This window comes from Anabrus simplex, chromosome 1, assembly GCF_040414725.1.
Source record: "Anabrus simplex isolate iqAnaSimp1 chromosome 1, ASM4041472v1, whole genome shotgun sequence".
Classification (NCBI taxonomy): domain Eukaryota; kingdom Metazoa; phylum Arthropoda; class Insecta; order Orthoptera; family Tettigoniidae; genus Anabrus; species Anabrus simplex.
The window spans coordinates 862,594,980-862,619,970 of NC_090265.1; the positions used below are offsets into that span (position 1 = coordinate 862,594,980).

Below are 24,991 nucleotides of genomic sequence, written 5' to 3' on the forward strand. Positions count from 1 at the left end.
TTCCTCCCTTCACGTTGAAACTTCTCGTCAATACCACATAGCCGAGATTCGTAAATGGAGCTTGTCATCCGCGACTTCGTGGGTTGCTTTCGTACGTGACTGATAATTAATACCCGAGAAACAGCGAGGCTTCGTCGATTTTCCTATCATTAGATGTTTTAGTTTTTCGGGTCCCATCATATTAGCCTCCAGCATCACTATAAACCTTTCTTTACTTGTTAACTGTTCCTCACAAACCACAAATGCCTTATTGCACAGTTAATGTTGCACAAAATTTGAGTTTCAGATAATTTTTTGCTTTAAGGAAGGAAATGTTTGCTTCGAGAAAACGAGAAATTCATGTAACCGAATTTCGAATAATAAATAATACACGTGAAGAATAGGACAAACGGTGAGAAAATTTAAAATTACTTCGAAAATTCGAGTAATGGAGGTTCGAGATATCGAGGATAAGGAACACACGACTGCTCTCTCTCCCTGGTTATCAGTGACGAATCGACGGACCGAAGCCTAGCACACTTATCCCCTCGGTCCCCGCAACTATCGGATATACTGCAGCAAGCCGCGTGAGGTGGGTCGAGGGGAGAGGGACGCTGAGCCGGGGCTGCAATGTCAGTCTCCGAAGCCTTGCATTAATAAATACGAGCAACGTTTTTTTCTCATTGCTTTCAAAGTTTGTAAATGGAACAATGTGTCGGATGCTTACATTATAATGTGCGTTAACTTTCCATCGTTCACATTTGAGGTTTCGGCTTCACCGATAGCCTTGGTAGCCCTCAGTATAGGCCAATGCCACTCACTACTGCCGACAGTATAAGCTGACATATTCTCATACTCAGTAAAAAGAATGAGATATATGACAACCAGCTTCTGTTTAGTTATCGACAAAATATTTGTTTCTTCCACGTCATCTCGTGTTTGGGTGAGATCAGCGGAGCACCCAAGCCTACTTTAAGACAGCCGGAGATATTAATGGCATTCAACAAGTAACTTTTTTCAGCTTATCCCAACCATTTCTTGGGTCACTGAAGTCACGTGGTTTTGGCCGGGGGTTTAAGACCGGACACCCTTCCTGACGCCACGTGATTTTTTTTTTATTTTTTTTTTTATTTGGCTTTTGGTCCATCGACCATACAGCCAGCAAAAAACATTACAAATTCACAAGTCACACAGTAATATATATACATATGACAGACACAGGAATGAAATGACATAAATGGCAGACAGAAAAATCGCCTGAAAGTCTCTTTCGCTTCACAAACTCCTGGATGTTCCGAAATTTACATTTTTTTTTTAACATGACTAAAATCAATATAAATGTCTGGTAAAATAAGAGCGGTCAAAAAGGTACAAATTATATATTTAAAACGCTATATTTGAGAAATTGTGCTGAAGTCACTTACATTCTCTGTTTGATAGGAGAAAGAAAAACTGGCACGCTGGTTAGAGATAGTCTCCTTCACACACATATGCCTTGGATATTCTGACACTCACAATTCATGATTTACACTTTTTTTTTCTGAACATGACGAAAAACCATTACAAATTTTTTATTAAGAGAGGTAAAAATAAAAATTAAAAGGACACTAATTAGATATTTAGATCACTATTTTTGAGAAATTCGGCTAAAATCGCATATACTCTCTGGTTGGCAGAAGCAAGAAGAGCTGGCACACTGGTTGGAAATGGAGTTCCAATTTTAATCAATTTTGAGAGCATTACTGATCGTGCAGTACTGTACTTTGAACAAACAAATACAACGTGATTCAAATCTGCAACACACGGAGGGTCATACTCACACGTGGGAGAGTCCAACACTTTTATACGGTAGAGATGATCGGCGTAACATCCGTGTCCGAGTCGCATGCGTATGAGGGATGTGATGTGACGTCTGGCCAGTTTGATGCTATCGAACCATGGTTTGTTAGGTATATTAGCTTGAAGTGCGGCATAATATCGTCCTTTGTGCAGATCCTGTGTATTCCATTCCGTTGACCATTTTCTTTGAGCTTTTATACGGATAATGGGGAGAAAGTCTGTATAAGGGAGTTGGATGGCTCGTAAGTTGGTTGCAGTTGTACTTTGTTTAGCGAGGAGGTCTACTGTTTCATTGTGTTCGATACCAGCATGTCCCTTGATCCATAGAAAGTGAACTGTTATTCCTCGGAGTTCTGCGTTTCTCACTAATTGAAGAATGTCAAGGATGTACTTATTAGTCTTTGTGGTCCAGTCAGGTTGTTTTAAACGTTGTAATACGCTGAAGCAGTCTGTTAGGATGAGAATTTTCTGGAATTGTTGTGAGGTACCATAAATTATAGCTGCTTGAATTGCTAGCATTTCCGCTGTGTAGATGGAAGTTGGCTCTGGTAGGGACCGTTGTTCAGTAACTGCTGTTAATGGGCAATAGTAAGCATATCCTACTCCTTCTGAAGTTTTGGAGCCGTCTGTGTAGATGCATGTGAACTCTGACCAAGCTGTTTGTAAGAGTACCTTGACTGAAGTGTTCATATTCGTCCCTGCAGTCACTGTATCAGATATAGAGAAAGTGTTCGGTGGTGAGGATATGAGCTCATAGTCGTAGCAAAAGGCAGGTACTGAGGCGCCCTTGAGCACAAGGGGAAAAATATACCGTAGTTCATGGTAGCTCGTCACCAGCAGTGGAGTGCGACAATTTCGTAAGTGCTGATATGAATTTATTAATCTACTGAGGGTAAGTACTTTAGTAGAAAGTGGATGGTTGATCTGGGTAGCTCGGCGTAGGAAGAATATATCTGATAGCATCTGTCGTCTGATTGAAAGTGGCATTTCGATGGCTTCGACTAAGAGACCGTTCGTGGGTGAAGAGTTCATAGCTCCTAAACAGAGCCTGATCGCCCGATACTGAAGGACATCAAGTTTGCGAAGAACGTATTTTGGTGCGTTGCCGAAGAAAATGCTTCCGTAATCCAGGACCGGTCGAAGAAGGGCACGATAAAGTGTTAACATAGTGGACGGGTCTGCTCCCCACCACGTGCTAGTAACAGCTCGAAGAACATTGAGCACACGTCCGAATTTTGTTGTTACGTGGTTGATATGTCGACTCCAAGTCAGACGCCTGTCTAGATACAGACCCAATAATTTTGCTGTTGTCTGAAGAGGAAATGAATATGGACCGAGTCGAATGAAAGGTGATGCAATTGACTGTTGTTTCCTGGTAAATATTACCACTGAAGATTTAGCTTCCGAGAGACTGAATCCATTTTGAAATGTCCATGTGGAGAGAGCCTTTGCTGCATCGTCAAGCCATAATCGTGTGACCCAGAAGCAGGATGAGGACGCGTAGAGGCAGATATCGTCTGCATACTGGAGGATCTTAATGTTTGGTTGGAATATGGTGTCTAGGTCGGCCGTATACAGAGCGTATAGTAACGGACTAAGGATGGCACCTTGTGGTAAGCCTTTCGTTACTATTCGTGGTCCGTAGAGTGAGTTGTCACGTCGACGGATATATATCGTACGTCGTTGAAATAAGGCATGAATCCCACGAAGATAAACTTCGGGCAGACCCAGTCTGTGCATTTTGCGAACAAGAATTGGTATAATGACGCTATCGTAGGCTCCTGATATGTCTAAGAATAAAGCTGTAAGGAATCCTTGTTTAAGAAAGGTCATCTCGATATCTGTCGTGAGGAGACTTAAATTATCTAGTGTGCTTCTTGATTTACGAAATCCATATTGAGAGGTAGATAAGATGTTGTTGTGTTCTAACCACCACTCTAATCTAAATTTTAATAGCCTTTCAAAGGTCTTACAGACGCAAGATGACAAAGCTATCGCTCGATAGGAAGCAGCTTCCTCTGGATCCTTCTCTGGTTTCAAGATCGGTACAATGATCTGTGTAGTCCAGTCATTAGGGAAAATACTTTGCGACCAGAACTCCATAAAAAGTTGCAATAGAATAATCTTAGCATTTAATGGTAGGTGGGCTATCATGGCGTATTGGATTTGGTCAATTCCTGGAGCAGTATTGGATGTATTTTTAAGGGCTGCTGTAAGTTCTCGAAAGGTGAAAGGCTGCAGGAGAATACGGTGTGGCATTTGTGAAGAGCTTGTAGGTGGGAATTCCGGGTCATCAAATGATGATGTAGGTGGGGCTATGGAATCGGCGAAGTCATCGATCCAGCAGCGCAGTGGTTTTGGGAAGGTTCGTTTCCTCTTAAATCTGTTTATCATGGACCATACCTCGGGGAGCGGTGTTTCTTTATTCATCTTCTCACAATATCCCTTCCAACTATTTCTTTTTTGTCGTTTTAAGAAACGCTTCACTTCGGCGTCCATTTTCCTGTATGCAATATAGTTCTCCCACGTTGGGTAGCGTTTATAAGTACTAAATGACCGTCGACGTCTGGCAATCATTTTTGAGCATTCTGCAGTCCACCACGGGGCCGGTACGCGCTTAGAAGGGTCAATCGGCCGTCGTTGTGGGATGGCTAGCGATGCTGCGATGTTGACGATGCGTATAAATGCTTCATATTTATCTAATGGATTTGGAATGTTATGTACTGTATCTAAATTAGCTTCTACACTATTTCTGTATTTAATCCAATCTGCTCTTTGAACATTCCACTTGGAAGTAGGTTGATGTAAGGCCGGTGTGTGTGGCTGTATAGTGGAAATTTCTATTGGGTAATGGTTGGATCCCATAGTAAATGGTAGAGTTTTCCATTGATAATCTGTAGCTATTGATGAGGAGCAAAATGTAAGATCTATTGCAGATTTTCTTTGGCCTGGGACTGGTACTAGGGTTGGCGATCCGTCGTTGAGGATAAATAAATTGTTATCTTCATTTAGATCTAAAAGAGTGTTCCCATAGACGTCATTTATTTCGCAACCCCAGACAGTATTGTGTGCGTTGCAATCGCCGCAAATTAGGTATGGAGCTTCTAGGTGACTAATTAAGTAGTTCCATTCTCTTACACTAATTATTGTCCTTGGGGGGCAGTAGATTGAAACGACCGTGAGATGTCTCTGAAGCACTTCCACTCGGGCTGCAACTACTTGAAAACTTTTTATGTTTGCATGATCTATTGGGATGTAATTAAATGGTATTGCAGATTGGATAAATATTGCTACGCCTCCTTTTCCATCTTCTCTGTCGTTGCGTAAAATGTGATATCCTCTGTATGTCACTACTACTCCGGGCCGAAACCAGGTCTCACTGATGAGAGCAATCTGGATGTTTCGGGTATATAACTCTCGTTGTAAGGACTCTCGATTTGCATTAGCAGATCTCGCATTCCATTGTAAAAATTTAAAGGCCATCTTCACACTTGAAAACGTTAGTGATCATTTGACGTATTGCATCTGGATGTAAAGTATTTGATGGTGAGGACTGTATGTGGGATAGTATCGTTATGATTATGGTAAATATTTGTTCAATTAGTTGGGAGTGCTTTTGGTTGGGCGGAATATGCTTGAGGTGCGGTGCTGGAGGGTAGGGATTGTGGGAGACAGGCGTTACTGGTAGGTGTTGGGGTATAAAAGTACGTTCGGATATTGAAGGAAATATTGGATGGCGCGCGGGAGTAGGCGGGGCACGAACAGGTCGCCGTGGTTGTTCGATGGGGTTATGCAGGGTAAGTTGACGAGTTGTAGCCTGTGCTGTGGAGGTCACTTGTGCTGGTATATGAACAGTTGGCGCTGATGCTGTATGACCCGTGCTATGTAAATGCTGTTCTTGGGTAGGGGAAACATAATGAAAAATTCCATTCTGTTGTAATACATTTGAGTTAGATGTAGGTAAAGAAGGAAATTCTTCTTGACTTTGCCAACGAGGGACAGATTGGTTTACTGTGGACGCATATGTCCTGTTGTGGAACAAGTGAAGAGCGGCCTCCTGTGTGATGTTATTGTGAGCCATGACGTGTTTAACGTAAGTCCACTTCTTGTATTCCGGGCAGTCTTTATCTGTCGACAGGTGTGCAGCGTGACAGTGTACACAGTAAGGAGGTATGCTGTCCGAGCACTCTCGAATTGAATGGGGCCCTGTGCACCGACTGCAGCGTACTGCAGAACGGCAAGCTGAAGCAACGTGGTTATATCTGAGACATTTTTGACATTGAATGACAGGTAAAACATATGGTAATACTGCACATCTTGTTCCGTGTATATAAACATATTCTGGCAGACACTGAGTGCGGAAAGTAAGTAAGCAGACAGGTATTGGTCTTGACATTGTCTGCCCGTTTGTAACATTTTGCTTTGTAAAACGTTTAACTTTTACTACAGGGAAGGCACTCTGTATTTCCTGTATTATTTCCTCCTCGCTAAGTGTGACGTCAACGTCCTTGATTATACCCTGTCTGTGCACGGTGTGATGCGGTATGTAAAGATCTAAATTCCTCTGCTGTAGGAGTTTTGATTCCACAAGGCGATTCGCTGCAACGCTAGTGGTAGTTTCAATACGTAACCTATTCTTCCCTATAGGAGTGATATTAACTATGTCCTGCTTGCAGGCAAGACGTTCACTAAATATCATTCTTCCCACAGACATGGGGTGCAAATTTCCAATGGACTGTTCTAAACTTTCTAATATTACGTAGTAAGGGCCATTATCTAGGCGGCTGTAACGGTTAGTATTATTTCTTAGGTGTTTGTTGTTGTTGTTGTTGTTGTTGCTGCTATTGTTGTTGTTTGGATGAGGAGGAGACTGACTAGACAACTGAGATGGCATATTATTGGGTCGGACATCCGAATTTGAGATGACTATACTCTCCGAGGTTTCTGTAGTTTCAGAGCTAGAATTCGAATCAAGTAATATTAAGTTGCTTTCGATCTCATGACGGTCATTTGAGCAGAAACGCTTAGTTCGAGGATCTAATTCAGTATTAAAATAAGATCGATTGTTCTCAATACCTGTGTTGTTAGGAGACTGTAGTGGTAGAATAGTTGACATACTCACACCTGGTCCGTATGTCAAGTTGCCTTGGAGGTGCTGCTGTGGGAATTCCTGCTGCTGGGGCTGTTGCTGTTGTTCACACAATGGGGTAGCAGTTGGTTGAAAGTTGACGGGATGTTGTTGAGGGTCCCCATAACAAGTCTGTATTGCCATGTTTAAAACTTGACCGGTATCAGGAGGTTTCTCCATTGCTGGAGATGAGTGAATAAATTATAATTCTGTAATAGTACACTGGTTATACTGACACTTGATAATGAATTAAAATGAGCACACACACTTTTGTTCACACACGTTCACCGAGTCGCTCGGCTAGCACTAGACGATGCGTGCGCTTGCTACGGCTACCTAAGCCAAACTGGCCACGTGATTCTTGAGGTGGAAATCTCGACCGGGATTCGAATCTCAGTCTTCCGAGTGGGAAGCCAACAGCTAAGTCCCTGAGGTAATCACGCTCCCATTGATATTCCAAATATTAAAATACAATGAGCTGTTGAGTTTTAATCTGTCTGGCTCTTTGACTGAATGTTCAATATCGAGGCTATCGAGTCAGATGGTCCCGGGTTCGATTCCAGATAGGTTGGGTGTTTTAACTGCGTATAGTTAATTCCTTTGATTGTCTGGCTCTATGGTTGAGTGGTCAGCGTCCTTACATTCGGTCCTTGCGGCTGTGGCTTCTATTCTCGGTCGGTTCGAGGGAATTTTCTTGGCTCGGAGACTGGATGTTCGTACTGTCCTCAACGTTTTGAAACTCAAACACCACACACAACACTATCCTCTACCACACTAACAAACAGATTCCTGTACACAGCAGGTGCCAGCCACTCTCGTCGGAGGGTTTGGCTGACAAGGGTTGAACCACGCTAGCGATAACCATACGAAATTCTTCTTCTGTCTGTGACTCTGTGACTAAGCATCTAAGTCTTTCCCAATACAATTCGCCTTTAAGCAGGGCATCAGACCGTAAAACAGGACCAGATCCACACACTTCTGTTTTTTTTTTTTTTTACAAGTTGCTTTAGAGTCCACATCGCGCTGACGCAGATAGGTCTCTATGGCGACGATAGGGTAGGAAAGGCCTACGTGTGGCAAGGAAGCGGTCGTGGCCTTAATTAAGGTACAGCCCCAGTACTTGCCTGGTGTGAAAATGGAAAACCACGGAAAACCATCCTCAGCGCTGCAGACAGTGGGCTTCGAACCCAATATCTCCCGAATGCAGGCTCACAGCTGCGTGCCCCTAACCGCACGGCTATGTTACTCGGTCCCAATTCCACATGTTCGACACAGCTCGTACTCGCAATTCCACCAAGATGTGTTAAAAGTGGAAGAAGAAGAACAAGAACAAGTTGAGATTACACATAAATACTGAACGAAGTTACAACTTGTGGGACATGAGTAAGACCATAGAGCCCAAACTGATTCTGGCTTGGTTTCCATTTAGTTCTACTAGGAAAACAACCTTGTAGTTTTAAGGGAATTTTAATATCGTGATTATAGGAGAGAGACCACCATTTTGCGTGGAAGTCGAAGCAGAGGGTAATGACCTATAATTTCAAAATCTTCCACAATCAGCCGGGACTTGAACTGCGGTCATCTCCAGTGAGAAACCGGTGACGATGACACTTGGCCAGCAAGCCTCATTCGACTAGGCTCATTTTCCAGACTCACGGAGTCTTTCAGTTTCTCACCTTTCGCGGCTTCTTCATTCCTTAACCATTCTTTCAGAAAATGGGAGGAGGACTGATAGTTTTATTATTTTGCTCCTTGAAACCACCACTAAATTGCAAAAACACATTTGATATTGCTGTTGGACAAGACATATTATTCATCGCCACCAATTTATTCGTTGGTAGAACGCTGAATCGCAGAATGTTATTGGTTTTTGGTTAAAACGATGCCTCTACCCTATCAGCCGGTGGGCACAGGTGGCTCGACTGTTAGCCAATCAAGCTAAGAGTTCAGCCTGCCGCACGAACAACACAGCGCTATAACAAGCGTTCATTTCCAAATGAGGGGAAGGTGACGACGCATGAGACTTATTCAGTTCGTGTTTATCGTAAAGTTGACTTTAAAAGAAGCTGAAGACACGTTCCCGCCGAGGAAATTCAACAGAGAAATGCTCCATGAAACCTCGGATGACTGACCAGTAACTCACGTAAGATTTACATGAAGATAGCCATGGGACCTCCAAATGGAATCCTAATCACAGAAACGTGACTTTTCACTTCAAAACTCTCATGTGTATTGACAGGGATTCGAACAACAGTTGCCTTGATAATGAGAAGTCAATAACTGTGCCTCTCGGCTATAATGCCCACTGATGGTGCAGGATTGAGTCGTGTGCGCTTACCAGTAGCGTAGCCAGGTTCGACCGATTGTGACAGGGGGGGGGGGGGTGATAGTTACAAAATAATGATAGAACATAATGAAGGTGCTTGTGCGCATGCACGAGCGTCATAAGGACACCGATACAAGATTGCACTATCGGTACATTACGAAACCTTACATTCAAATACGGAGCAAGAACTATACTCGTATGATCAACGGTATGATCATACAACAATCTAAAATCCAACTTTCGAGGCTTCTTAGAAAATAAATTCAAGAGATCTGTTCGTTTTACATTTTGTCCCTGTCAACACTGAAATGAACCAACCCTTTGAGTCAACTTTCACTTGTTTATTGTCTGTTTACGTTTATTTTCTTTTGTAAACATTCCATGGGGTGTTGGGGTCTAACCCCCAGTATACACCCACCCTCACATTGGCTACGCCCCTGAATAATGTTAATTAAGAATTATTTACGACATCGAAGATTAGGGCACTTGGGTTAAAAAAATACAAATACTTTAGTAATGAAAGTTAATGGATTAGGTAACTTAAACATACGATATATGATATTTTTTGCTGTAGGAAGGAAATAAAATAGAATACCCTGCTTTGTACAATCTTGACATTACTCCAACATCAGAAAAATGGTATAGGGCATTACTAGACAAGGCTAGCGAAAGATAAATATCTCAAGAAGGCGCAGATAAATCAAGTGAGAGATACTGTTGAAGGCAGTAGCGTAGCCAGGATCGGCCAATGGGGAGGGTTTGTAGTTACAAACTGGTAGTAGAACACAATGATGGTCCATTAATGACTTGTCATTATAAGGACACTAGCATGTGCCCGCGTTTAGTAATTCAACTGTTAGATGTTTCTAAACTCTTTATTTAAAAGCAAATTAAAGCATTATATTCATTAACTCACATCTTTTTGACGTGAATTGCATGAAATACATTATTTTATTTTTATTATATTGTTACTTTCAATGTTTAAAATACCGGGTTGGTGGATGGTTCAGATAATATTAAAACCATGTAAAAGACCATGTTATATAATACAAAATATATTGTTTCCTTAGAGCTTCGGAATAAAATATAATAATGTCCTTCCATTTGGAGGTAAGATATATACTGTATTGTGTTTGCCTTTCGAACTCTTGAACAATCCACGTAGAGTTGACAATGGCAAAAGCACCGTTTTCCAACATGGAGTCCTACAACTTTAAACGATTGTCCTATATCAAAATTTCAGATCTCTGTGTGTCGTAGATTTGACTGGGCTTCGCGTACATATACACAAACACTTCCGAATATTACGGACTGATGGCTCCTCGTGTCGCGGGCCGAAAATGGCTTCCTACTCAATGGACTTACAGTCCGAGGAATACTGCTTCGCCCACGGCATGCTCAGTCATGATGCTGGCTTCAATAATATTCGTCATCAGTTTCAGAGCCGTGTTCATTGCAGAGGGAAGGATTCATATTCCTGAGGAGGATATTCGGTGCCACAATCGTCCACCCCAAGATGTTCGAGGATACTCCAGATGACTCAAAGTTGTTCAAAATCTCTGTCGTGTAGTTGACAGCCTCATCTGTATGACATGTCGTGTCGATAGACTTTTCAATTTATACGAAACCGAATAATTCTTGAGCTTCATGTCTTGGAGCAAGAATTGCTTTCAGACACAGCCATGCGTCTTGGGTGAAAACCTGTGTTCACCCATGACAAATATGTTAGATCCTTGTTTGCCGTGGATTTGGCTGGGCATCGCACACATGAACACAGACAGATAGATAGACAAACATACATCATGGATTGAAGGAAAATGGCTTCATGTTCCACGGACTTACAATGGCATCCTGACTGATTTATGTATTATTCCTTGTTTATTATTATCGTCTATCTTGTGTCATATATGTTTCCTCTAAATGTATAAGTGTCCAACCCTTGTCCCCTTCCTCTACGGGGTTTGGGTATGTAGTGAGATGAATCTTTGTAGCGAATTTTTACGACCGGATGAATTTCATGACGTCAACCTAATCAGATGAGTTAATGAGATGAAATGAATTACATTATATATGATAGTAAGAATGAAGAGGATGAAACCCGGCGCCGGCACATAGCCCACTCCTCTCGAATAGCTCAAGACTTTACGTCCCGATCCGACGGACAAATCACCATCAACAGCGTCATATGCCCTCACACCATATAAGACCAAAACCGGTAACCTACGCACTGGACTTAAAATGGCTCCTTGAATATTGTGTTCTCTACCTATCTTATGTACGTTGCCTAGCGACAGAGACTCTATGCATTTAATCTTGGTGACAGCACGTTGGATTGCCATATCCCAACACACGTTTTCCGATGGTTTTACGTTCATAACTCACCAACGAAAGCGAAAATGAAAATTGCGGCTTCGAGGTGCATTCGGACCCCCTTCCATTATTATTATTATTATTATTATTATTATTATTATTATTATTATTATTATTATTATTATTATTATTAAAGCGTCTTTATTGTGGCGACCTATGTTCAAATTTTCAGATCTCTGCGTGCTGTAGATTTTGCTGGGCATCGCGCACAGACACACAGACAGACAAACACTTCCTTTTATTATTATAGACTAGTAAAAATCCACAGTCTGTTTCCAGTCATTCGACCAGGTCAGCAATGAAATGAATGAAGCCCCCATCTAGCGGCGAAGATAGGAATTTCTGTCGGCTGCCGAAGTCTGTCACACTCCTCTGGGGCAATGATTAATGAATGACAGATGAAATGAAATGATATTGGAGAGTATTTCTGGACTTAATTATGACAGGGAAAACCGGAGTACCCGGAGAAAAACCTCTCCCGCCTCCGCTTTGTCCAGCACAAATCTCACATGGAGTGACCGGGATTTGAACCATGGAATCCAGTGGTGAGAGGCCGGCGCGCTGCTGCCTGAGCCACGGAGGATCTAAGGACACTTGTAATAATAATAATAATTTCGCGTAGCTATTTCTAGCCGAGTGCAGCCCTTGTAAGGCAGATCCTCCGATGAGGGTGGGGGGCATCTGCCATGTGTAGGTAAGCGTATGTTATTGTGGTGGAGGATAGTGTTATGTGTGGTGTATGAGTTGCAGGGATGTTGGGGACAGCCCAGACACCCAGCCCCCGAGCCAATGGAATTAACCAATGAAGGTTAAAATCCCCGACCCGGCCGGGAATCGAACTCGGGACCCTCTGGACCAAAGGCCATCACGCTGACCATTTAGACAAGGAGTCGGACATAAGGACACTGGTACTAGTGAATTACAGATCTGTTGATTCTACACTTATGTGTCTGAATGTTTATTCAGTTTATTGTTTATTGTGTCCGGCTGCATGGCTAAATGGTTAGCGTGCTGGCTTTTGGTCACAGGGGTCCCGGGTTCGATTCTCGGCAGGGTCGGGAATTGTAACCATCATTGGTTAATTTCCCTGGCACGGGGTCTGGGTGTATGTGTTGTCTTCATCATCATTTCATCCTCATCACGACGCGCAGGTCGCCTACGGGTGTCAAATCAAAAGACCTGCAGCTGGCGAGCCGAACCCGTCCTGGGATCTCCCGGCACTAAAAGCCATACGCCATTTTTATTGTTTATTGTCAGTTTCTGTTTATTTTCTTTTTGTAAAAAATCCACGGGGGAGGGGTTCTAACACCCGAGTAACTACCCGCCCCCCCCCCGGCTACGCCCCTGGCGCTTACATCGACATATATAGCCCCCATAAATGTCGCTTTCTTTCTTGACTTTTTACTTTTTCCGCTCGAGGCTAGAGGTTAACGTTGCACTGACACCTTTTTAATGTGACGAAAGGAAAGGAAAGGAAAGGAAAGGAAAGGAAAGGAAAGGAAAGGAAAGGAAAGGAAAGACAAAGAAACGGCTGTGACCTTGAAATGAAATGTCGTATGGCTTTTAGTGCCGGGATATCCCAGGACGGGTTCGGCTCGCCAGGTGCAGGCCTTTCTATTTGACTCCCTTAGGCGACCTGCGCGTCGTGATGAAGATGAAATGATCATGAAGACACCCAGCAGTCCCCGTGCCAGCGGAATTAACCAAATATGGTTAAAATTCCCGACCCTGCAGGGAATCGAACCCGGGACCTCTGTGATCAAAGCCAGCACGCTAACCATTTAGCCACGGAGCCAGATTGTGAGTCTGGATTCTGCTCTCAACAGCGTTTCACATAGTTTCGCGTGACAATGAAGAGTATGCGGTCTTTATCTAGACTATACGAAACATTTGAGGCACAGGAGACGAGAATGATCCTTTTATGCATGCCACGGTTGGACTTTGGCCTGACAGCTCTGAACTCCCACCGACCAACTGAGCAGAGAACCCACTACCGTGGCTCTACAGCAGAGATGCTCATGTTGGGCATTCCGTCCCGCGGGCGCACAGCAGGCAGGCGATGAGCGTATGCTATTCAGCCACAGTGACGTTGTGGTTACGTCACAGGCCGTGAAAGTTGGGCGAAGATCTCTCAGTCACTCACGATCAATGCTGCGATACCCGAGTTTGAATAGGAGGCAAAAATAATGAAAGAAAGAGAGCAGAAACCCATAGGCCTATCATTTTCAATTTCCGCTGTATGTGATTTTACGTTCATTGCAGTTTATGTGTTTTCACCGACCGAGGCGGTAAAGGTGTGCTCGGTTCGCCGGGAAGGACGTAGGTTCGAATCCACGTCAAGAACTCGTAAATTTTAAGAAACGAGATTTCCACTTCCGGAGGTGCACATGGCTCTGAGGTTCACTCAGCCTACACCAAAAAGAGTACCAGGTTAATTCCTAGGGGCAAAGGCGGCCGGGCGTAGAGCTAACCACTCTACCCCATCATGTGCCGAGGTTACGTATAGTGGAAACCTTTACCGTCCACCCCTCCAAGGCCCTTCATGGCCTGTACGGAGATGACTTTGCCTTTCTTTTTTTACTTTTACATTAAAGAGTTAGGCCTATAACCTGTAATGAATTACAATTTTCACTATTAAATTTTAAGAGGTGCTTTAGAAAGATTTCTAATATAATACGGAGTTAAGGTAGATAGGCTGTGGCGTGTGTTTGCTTGGATTTAAATTATCTTATAAACTCACCAACAAACCAATCATGCTCACCAGGAACAACATCACTTAGGTTATTTATTTGAAGACACACTGTACATCTATTTGGCAGATACATTTACACTGTTGTACTTTAATCTTGGATAATAAATATCTACGTTCTGACTCGTGCTTAAACTCCTCGCCATTTAGAGGCTAGACACCTAATAACAGGGAAAGTAACATAACACTACAACAATGTGTAAAATCAATCCGTAAACTTGCTGAATTATGTAAATATATTAAGTTGTTTTGCTGAATAAATAACGGGAGTTTTACTTTTTTTTAAATGGAAGGAATTGTAAGTCGCAGCTTGTAAGTTTGAACCCTGTACCTTTTTAAAATTGCAACACAAAAGTTATAACGTGTTACTTTTTTTCGAGTGCATAAATAGCAAAATAAAACTAACTGTTTATATTGAGCACAGTGTAAATCAAACCAGAATATCTTGAAAATGTCCGTGTTTTCTGGCGATTATAGGCTAACGGTTTTTAAAATACTGTACCCCAATGAACATTTCGCTGAGTAGTGGAGGAGAGCTTCGTAGTCACAATCGAGTTTCACTGCTTGACTTCCCTGCAAAGTGTGTTCCCTCTCTCGCTTCACTGTGACGTATACTTGCTATGTAAGCTGCCCGAATTTACGTAGGGCCAGCTCGGCCGCGTCAACGGGCGGCCATCTGAGCACTTCAGCTCTACACCTCTGTATTCGGGAGAAGGAGAGGTGCTGATCCCCGCCATCGGCTGTCCTGAGAATGGTTCTCCGTGGTTTTCCATTCTCCTGCACTTAGACAAATGCCGGGCCAGTACCTAGAATAGGCCATTGCTGACAACCCCCTCACCTTCTCCCGCACATCTCCTTCACAAATTCAAATCTCCCTGGCCTCAGAGAAGGCGTCACCTTCTATGAGACCCGCCGCATCCCTTCAGGGAACGGAATGGAAACAGTTTTAGCCAGTAGCGTAGCCAGGATCGGCCGATGGGAGAGGGTTATAGTTACAAAATGCTGATAGAACATAATGAAGCTGCATGACTGTCATTTAAAAGACACTGATACAAGTGAATTATTTTGATATTCAGATTGCAGAACACTACAAAACCTTACATTCAAATACAGAACAAGAATAATACGATCAAGGTCAACACCCTCATCCCCACCCCCACCCGCACTGCCTCCGCCCCTAGTTTTAGCAGTAGGCCTAGTAGCATTTTACGCTAAGTTCTTCAAAACAAACATGCAAATCCTAGATCATTCATGGGAGTTGCAACATATACAAGACAATGTTTCCTGGCAGACACAATATCCCGTGTCTCTAGTTTTCGAAGTCGCTGAGGTGCCGGAATTTAGTCCCGCAGGAGTTGTTTTACGTGCCAGCAAATCTATCGACACGAGGCTGATGTATTTGGGCACCTTCAAATACCACCGGACTGAGCCAGGATCGAACCTGCCAAGTTGGGGTCAGAAGGCCAGCACCTCAACCGTCTGAGCCACTCAGCCCGGCACAGAAGATCAGCCTGCATTTCGTTCTAATGTGTGTGAAAGGGATTTAGTCCTGTGGTCATCAAGGAGAGGCGGATATCAGGAGGCATTATAGCTCTGATGCCCATAAGAATCTCTGAGTCTCATTCTTCTTGATGAGTGATCCTGGCAGCTCTGCAGTAAACACTAAATTTGTCACCAGAGAAGCCGATATGGCATGCCGTGGAGTGCTGAATGGAATATTTATTTTTCTGCGCTTCCACATTTCGAATACCACAGTCAGGTTTGAACCCGCAACCTGGTGATCCGAAAGTTTATTTAAATTATAAAGGTAAACAATTATAAAGCCCCGGTGGCTCAGGCGGCAGTGCGCTGGCCTCTTTCCCCTGGGTTGCCACTCCATGTGAGATTTCTGATGAATAAAGCGGAGGAGGGGCAGGTTTTCCTCCGGGTAGTCCGATTTTCCTTGTCATCTTTCATTCCAGCAAGACTCTTCAATATAATTTCATATCATATGTCAGTAATTAACTTAATCATTGCCCCAGAGGAGTGCGACAGGCTTTGGCACCCGGCACAATTCCTATCCTCGCCGCTAGATGGGGGCGTCATTCATTGCTGATCCAGTCGAACGACTGGAAACAGGCTGTGGATTTTCAGTTTTTTCATTTCCAGTTATAAAATAAAATGAAATGCCTTTCATCCTTGAAGAACGTGGAACTCAGGACAAGTACAAAGACGTGAAAATAAGAAAGAGTCAAGAGTGGTGTTAATGGAACGTTCATACTACTTTAAACTGACATGTCCACTAATGAGCCTCGTTGAAGTAAACAATAAGGAAGCTCCTCTGCTGTCCCATGTGTGTCACATCTCGTTGGAGGTAACAAATGTCTTTTGTAGAGACCTAATCTGAGGCTTCAATCGATTAGCTATGTCTTCTGGCAGTGACAAGGCAATCATAATACTTGTCAGTAACTTGACAGATTGCTTCGGTCTACTCACCTGATGAGACTCAGTCCGCCGCTATGTGGGAACCTTCGCCATGCCGCCAAGCCTGGAGCAAACAACGTTAGTCAATTAGCAACTGTTTTATGAGCCACTGATACATTACAAAATGTGCCATGAAATTAACAGACCAGCTTTGATTTCTCTTTTCCTGAATTATCAAACAAATGGATTGTACATATGCAGGTGGAAAGGCAGAGGGACGTAAATTAGCCCACCCTTGGAATATAGGGAGATTGTTAACTGGACATAATTGTGATGCTAGTTTACATGTACAAACTGTTAATAAATGGTATGCACTGGGAGTTAAACTTACGATTAACATTTTATACTTCACAATTAAAGTTGTTTTTTTATTTACAAAACTGCCTCCCAATGGAGGAAGCGCCAGAAGACTCAGTATACCTACATGACAATAATAATTAACATTAGCCTATAATTACAGTATTATAATAATATGATATAAATTTCAAACAACACCTAGAGGTGTGGATTAAGATGGTGATTCAGAATTTGACAACTCTCCTTTTTTTTTTTTTTTTTTTTTTACAAGTTGCTGTACGTCACACCGACAAAGATAGGTCTTATGGTGACGATGGGGTAGGAAAGGCTAGGAATGCGAAGGAAGCTGCAGTGGCCTTAGTTAAGGTACAGCCCCAGCATTTGCTTGGTGTGAAGATGGAAAACGACCTTCAGGGCTGACGACAGCGGGATTCGAACTACTATCTTCCGAATACTAGATACTGACCGTACTTAAGCGACTGCAGCTATCGAGTCCGGTGACAATTCTTCCTCAGTACTATGGTGAGTATCTCATCTCGTATGGAAGTTGGAATGCGGTATTTTTTCGAAATTTGTCAAAAAACGAGGTATATCACCTCGTGCTCCTATTACCTCAACGCATTTGAGCTTATATCTGTCTCGGAAATAATTAACAGCAGGTTCATAGACAGCAAATCCTGCAGGAAGAAAGTGACATGAGGTGTTAGAGAAGTATGCTTAAGGTGAGATGAGACGATTAGACCACAAACGAAAAGTAATGGAACCGAGTAGTTGTGAAGAGAATAATTTGACTAGGAGGAGTGATATGTTGGTTGGTCACGTTCTAGGATATACGGGGACGCGTATCGGATAAGAATGGCCGAGGGAACCACGGGATCAGGATTGATTTAAGCTGTGCTAATTACGTAGCGATGAAAAAATAGGCCCAGGATAGGGTAACGTGGAGAACTCCATCCAACTAGACTAAACAGGCACTACCATAAGGTTCACGGCATCTCTTCAGAAGGCCGGGGAGCGTGTTTACCTAATTCGTGGCAGGGTGATATGCGCGATGACCTTGGTGAGCACGGAGAGCTGGCCTGGTTACCTCCGGGACACTGGCAGGTTGAATGTCAATCAATCAATCAATCAATCAATCAATCAATCAATCAATCAATCAATCAATCAATCAATCAATCAATCAATCAATCAATCAATCAATCAATCAATCAATCAATCAATCAATCAATCAATCAATCAATCAATCAATCAATCAATCAATCAATCAATCAATCAATCAATCAATCAACTGAATAGAGCACTTCAACACATCAAGACTCATTAATGGTCAGCGAATTTAATCATCAGCACTTATCTGCATTTGGGGTTGACGTTTATCTCACCTTTCCTTAAATTATATCAAAAAAGTTGGAAATGTAATCAAACATCTCTCCTGGTAAGTTATATCAATCTCTAATTCCTCTTCCTATAACGGAGTACAGAAAATTCGATTGTGAGTCTCCTTGGTAAAATTACTCAAAGGCAAAACTTTATTTATTGTTGTTGTTGATGTGCTTAACGATTTACGAGTTACTTGAAGTAAACCTTTTAGCTGACTCATTCTGTATAGCTTACATATGATGCATGTTAATGACAGACGCGGAATCTCGTGCTTTCTTTAGCGTACTGCTGTTAGTACCGGGACTATCCGAGGACATGTTCGGCTCGCCAGTGCTGTAGCTGCTTTTCCCGGTAGGGAAAGTCCGTGTAATTTGGACCACATAACTTTAAACATTCATAACACTCTTGACCGTAATAAAAATTTCACAAATTTTATACACGATAAGTACTTAAATGAATCAAATACTTGGTAAAAATAAATGTTGGTATTATCGATAGGATTGGTTTAAAAATAATATTAATTCTGAAATTTGTTATCGTATAATTTGTACCGATAGCATGTCACTTGGACCAGGTGATCGTGTAATTTGTACCGATAGCGTGTCACTTGGACCAGGTGATCGTGTAATTTGGACCGATAGCGTGTCACTTGGACCAGGTGATCGTGTAATTTGTACCGATAGCGTGTCACTTGGACCAGGTGATCGTATAATTTGTACCGATAGCGTGTCACTTGGACCAGGTGATCGTATAATTTGTACCGATAGCGTGTCACTTGGACCAGGTGATCGTGTAATTTGTACCGATAGCGTGTCACTTGGACCAGGTGATCGTGTAATGTGTACCGATAGCGTGTAAATTGGACCAGGTTATCGTATAATTTGTACCGATAGCGTGTCACTTGGACCAGGTGATCGTGTAATTTGTACCGATAGCGTGTCACTTGGACCAGGTGATCGTGTAATTTGGACCGATAGCGTGTCACTTGGACCAGGTGATCGTGTAATTTGTACCGATAGCGTGTCACTTGGACCAGGTGATCGTATAATTTGTACCGATAGCGTGTCACTTGGACCAGGTGATCGTATAATTTGTACCGATAGCGTGTCACTTGGACCAGGTGATCGTGTAATTTGTACCGATAGCGTGTCACTTGGACCAGGTGATCGTGTAATGTGTACCGATAGCGTGTAAATTGGACCAGGTTATCGTATAATTTGTACCGATAGCGTGTCACTTGGACCAGGTGATCGTGTAATTTGTACCGATAGCGTGTCACTTGGACCAGGTGATCGTGTAATTTGTACCGATAGCGTGTCACTTGGACCAGGTGATCGTGTAATTTGGACCGATAGCGTGTCACTTGGACCAGGTGATCGTGTAATTTGTACCGATAGCGTGTCACTTGGAGCAGGTGATCGTATAATTTGTACCGATAGCGTGTCACTTGGACCAGGTGATCGTATAATTTGTACCGATAGCGTGTCACTTGGACCAGGTGATCGTGTAATTTGTACCGATAGCGTGTCACTTGGACCAGGTGATCGTGTAATGTGTACCGATAGCGTGTAAATTGGACCAGGTTATCGTATAATTTGTACCGATAGCGTGTCACTTGGACCAGGTCATCGTGTAATTTGTACCGATAGCGTGTCACTTGGACCAGGTGATCGTGTAATTTGGACCGATAGCGTGTCACTTGGACCAGGTGATCGTGTAATTTGTACCGATAGCGTGTCACTTGGACCAGGTGATCGTATAATTTGTACCGATAGCGTGTCACTTGGACCAGGTGATCGTATAATTTGTACCGATAGCGTGTCACTTGGACCAGGTGATCGTGTAATTTGTACCGATAGCGTGTCACTTGGACCAGGTGATCGTGTAATGTGTACCGATAGCGTGTAAATTGGACCAGGTTATCGTATAATTTGTACCGATAGCGTGTCACTTGGACCAGGTGATCGTGTAATTTGTACCGATAGCGTGTCACTTGGACCAGGTGATCGTATAATTTGTACCGATAGCGTGTCACTTGGACCAGGTGGTCGTGTAATTTGTACCGATAGCGTGTCACTTGGACCAGGTGATCGTATAATTTGTACCGATAGCGTGCCACTTGGACCAGGTGATCGTATAATTTGTACCGATAGCGTGTCACTTGGACCAGGTGATCGTGTAATTTGTACCGATAGCGTGTCACTTGGACCAGGTGATCGTATAATTTGTACCGATAGCGTGTCACTTGGACCAGGTGATCGTGTAATTTGTACCGATAGCGTGTCACTTGGACCAGGTGATCGTATAATTTGTACCGATAGCGTGTCACTTGGACCAGGTGATCGTGTAATTTGTACCGAAAGCGTGTCACTTGGACCAGGTGATCGTGTAATGTGTACCGATAGCGTGTAAATTGGACCAGGTTATCGTATAATTTGTACCGATAGCATGTAAATTGGACCAGGTTATCGTATAATTTGTACCGATAGCGTGTCACTTGGACCAGGTGATCGTGTAATGTGTACCGATAGCGTGTAAATTGGACCAGGTTATCGTATAATTTGTACCGATAACATGTAAATTGGACCAGGTTATCGTATAATTTGTACCGATAGCGTGTAAATTGGACCAGGTGATCGTGTAATTTGGACCGATAGCGTGTAAATTGGACCAGGTGATCGTATAATTTGTACCGATAGCGTGTCACTTGGACCAGGTGGTCGTGCAATTTGGACCGATAGCGTGTAAATTGGACCAGGTGATCGTATAATTTGTACCGATAGCGTGTAAATTGGACCAGGTTATCGTATAATTTGTACCGATAGCGTGTAAATTGGATTAGGTTATCGTATAATTTGTACCTATAGCGTGTCACTTGGACCAGGTGATCGTGTAATTTGGACCGATAGCGTGTAAATTGGACCAGGTTATCGTATAATTTGTACCGATAGCGTGTAAGTTGGACCAGGTGATCGTGTAATTTGGACCGATAGCGTGTAAATTGGATTAGGTTATCGTATAATTTGTACCTATAGCGTGTCACTTGGACCAGGTGATCGTGTAATTTGGATCGATAGCGTGTAAATTGGACCAGGTTATCGTATAATTTGTACCGATAGCGTGTAAATTGGATTAGGTTATCGTATAATTTGTACCTATAGCGTGTCACTTGGACCAGGTGATCGTGTAATTTGGACCGATAGCGTGTAAATTGGACCAGGTGATCGTATAATTTGTACCGATAGCGTGTAAATTGGACCAGGTTATCGTATAATTTGTACCGATAGCGTGTAAATTGGACCAGGTTATCGTATAATTTGTACCGATAGCGTGTAAATTGGACCAGGTTATCGTATAATTTGTACCGATAGCGTGTCACTTGGACCAGGTGATCGTGTAATTTGGACCGATAGCGTGTAAATTGGACCACGTGATCGTATAATTTGTACCGATAGCGTGTCACTTGGACCAGGTGATCGTGTAATTTGGACCGATAGCGTGTAAATTGGACCAGGTGATCGTATAATTTGTACCGATAGCGTGTCACTTGGACCAGGTGATCGTGTAATTTGTACCGATAGCGTGTAAATTGGACCAGGTGATCGTATAATTTGTACCGATAGCGTGTAAATTGGACCAGGTTATCGTATAATTTGTACCGATAGCGTGTAAATTGGATTAGGTTATCGTATAATTTGTACCTATAGCGTGTCACTTGGACCAGGTGATCGTGTAATTTGGACCGATAGCGTGTAAATTGGACCAGGTTATCGTATAATTTGTACCGATAGCGTGTAAGTTGGACCAGGTGATCGTGTAATTTGGACCGATAGCGTGTAAATTGGATTAGGTTATCGTATAATTTGTACCTATAGCGTGTCACTTGGACCAGGTGATCGTGTAATTTGGATCGATAGCGTGTAAATTGGACCAGGTTATCGTATAATTTGTACCGATAGCGTGTCACTTGGACCAGGTGATCGTATAATTTGTACCGATAGCGTGTCACTTGGACCAGGTGATCGTGTAATTTGTACCGATAGCGTGTCACTTGGACCAGGTGATCGTGTAATGTGTACCGATAGCGTGTAAATTGGACCAGGTTATCGTATAATTTGTACCGATAGCGTGTCACTTGGACCAGGTCATCGTGTAATTTGTACCGATAGCGTGTCACTTGGACCAGGTGATCGTGTAATTTGGACCGATAGCGTGTCACTTGGACCAGGTGATCGTGTAATTTGGACCGATAGCGTGTAAATTGGACCACGTGATCGTATAATTTGTACCGATAGCGTGTCACTTGGACCAGGTGATCGTGTAATTTGGACCGATAGCGTGTAAATTGGACCAGGTGATCGTATAATTTGTACCGATAGCGTGTCACTTGGACCAGGTGATCGTGTAATTTGTACCGATAGCGTGTAAATTGGACCAGGTTATCGTATAATTTGTACCGATAGCGTGTAAATTGGACCAGGTTATCGTATAATTTGTACCGATAGCGTGTCAGTTGGACCAGGTTATCGTATAATTTGTACCGATAGCGTGTAAATTTCACCAGGTGATCGTGTAATTTCGACCGATAGCGTGTAAATTGGACCAGGTTATCGTATAATTTGTACCGATAGCGTGTAAATTGGACCAGGTTATCGTATAATTTGTACCGATAGCGTGTCAGTTGGACCAGGTTATCGTATAATTTGTACCGATAGCGTGTAAATTTCACCAGGTGATCGTGTAATTTCGACCGATAGCGTGTAAATTGGACCAGGTGATCGTATAATTTGTAGCGATAGCGTGTAAATTGGACCAGGTGATCGTATAATTTGTACCGATAGCGTGTCACTTGGACCAGGTGATCGTATAATTTGGACCGATAGCTTGTAAATTGGACCAGGTTATTATATAATTTGGACCGATAGCTTGTAAATTGGACCAGGTGATCGTGTAATTTGGACTGGTATATATATATATATATATATATATATATATTGCTAGTTGCTTTACGTCGCACCGACACAGATAGGTCTTATGGCGACGATGGGTCAGGAAAGGGCTAGGAGTGGGAAGAATGCGGCCGTGGCCTTAATTAAGGTACAGCCCCAGCATTTGCCTGGTGTGAAAATGGGAAACAACGGAAAACCATTTTCAGGGCTCCCGAATACTGGATACAGGCCGCAATTAAGCGACTGCGGCTATCGAGCTCGGTAACTGGTAAATATAAACATGGGTATTTGATGTATTTATTATGAAATCCTAAGCAATAAAATACGACACTATGAATTGTGGTCATCTCATTTGGCATGAAGGACAATGATAAAACAATTCAACCTGAATTTTGGTGGAGTTATCAACCCAATTTTTGCAACTATTGCAATGAATTCAATCGTCAACATAATACTTGCCGCATACAATGCAAACGGATTTTGATCTTTTTCTTGCGTTTATAGTGAACAGTTTCTCGACCGCTGCTCAGTTCGAAGGCCTGCAGATTACGAAATGTCACATGGTCAGCACGACGAATCCTCACGGCTGTTATTCTTGGTTTTCTAGACTGAGACCAACATTTCACTGTCAGATAGCTCCTCAATTGTAATCATGTAAGCTGAGTGGACCTCGAATCAGCCTTCAGATCCAAGTAAAAATCACTAACCTGCCCGAGAATCGAACCAGTGGCCTCCGCATTAGCGACAGGCACACTCCCGTACACCGCAGGGACGGCCTCAAATTATAATACAGATTATTTTAGAATCGCCACTAAAACTACGAAGGAACTTAATTATTACAATTGTTTCAACGGTCTAAATTACACATTCTCGGGCAGTCCAAATTACACGACATGCAAAGATCTAATAAAAAACGAAGTAATATGCAAAGTACTTAAAATTTATGAATTAAACCATGTCAAAACTTTCCTAGATATCCCACCAGTACTTGAACAAGCTAAACACCCTCTTGGCTGAAATAAATACTTTACAGTACACTTATTTGTCACCGTATACGCTTACAGGGAATATGAGTATTATGTTTTTTCCTCTTCCCCTTTCAACCTTAAGTTCATTAGCGAAACAATTTCCAGGAAGAACGCTGCCCTCGGCTGTCTTGCTGACCTTGCCTCAGACAGGGGGTGACCAAACTTGCAAATACCAAAAATATTATCAGTCCAAATTACACGGGGGTCCAAATTACACGGAGTTCCCCCACACCTCATGGGGATGAGCTACATGTACCGCTGTGTAAGGGTGTTATCTGTGTGTATAGGTACAGTTATTGTAGGGGCTAGTAATGGGAAGGAAACAACCGTGGCCTTAACAGAAAGGTACCATCCCGGCATTTGTCTGGGGTAGAAATAGGAAACCATGCAAAACCATTTCTAGAATGGCCGATGAGAGATTCGAATCCACCTGTCTCCCAAGTACAGAGCTAGCAATCATAACTGGCTATGTAACAATGCACT

General features: G+C 42.8%; 1 protein-coding gene across 2 annotated transcripts in view; it reads right to left on the minus strand.

Annotated features, from left to right (window-relative positions):
- LOC136874251 (bcl-2-related ovarian killer protein) overlaps positions 1 to 24,991 on the minus strand; it is an 891,695-nt gene that overhangs the window by 231,328 nt on the left and 635,376 nt on the right. For both annotated transcript variants that reach the window (XM_068227754.1, XM_067147884.2), the window contains exon 3: positions 16,867 to 16,918. The gene's annotated coding sequence lies outside the window, so the exon portion shown is untranslated. The remainder of the gene's footprint in view (positions 1 to 16,866; positions 16,919 to 24,991) is intronic.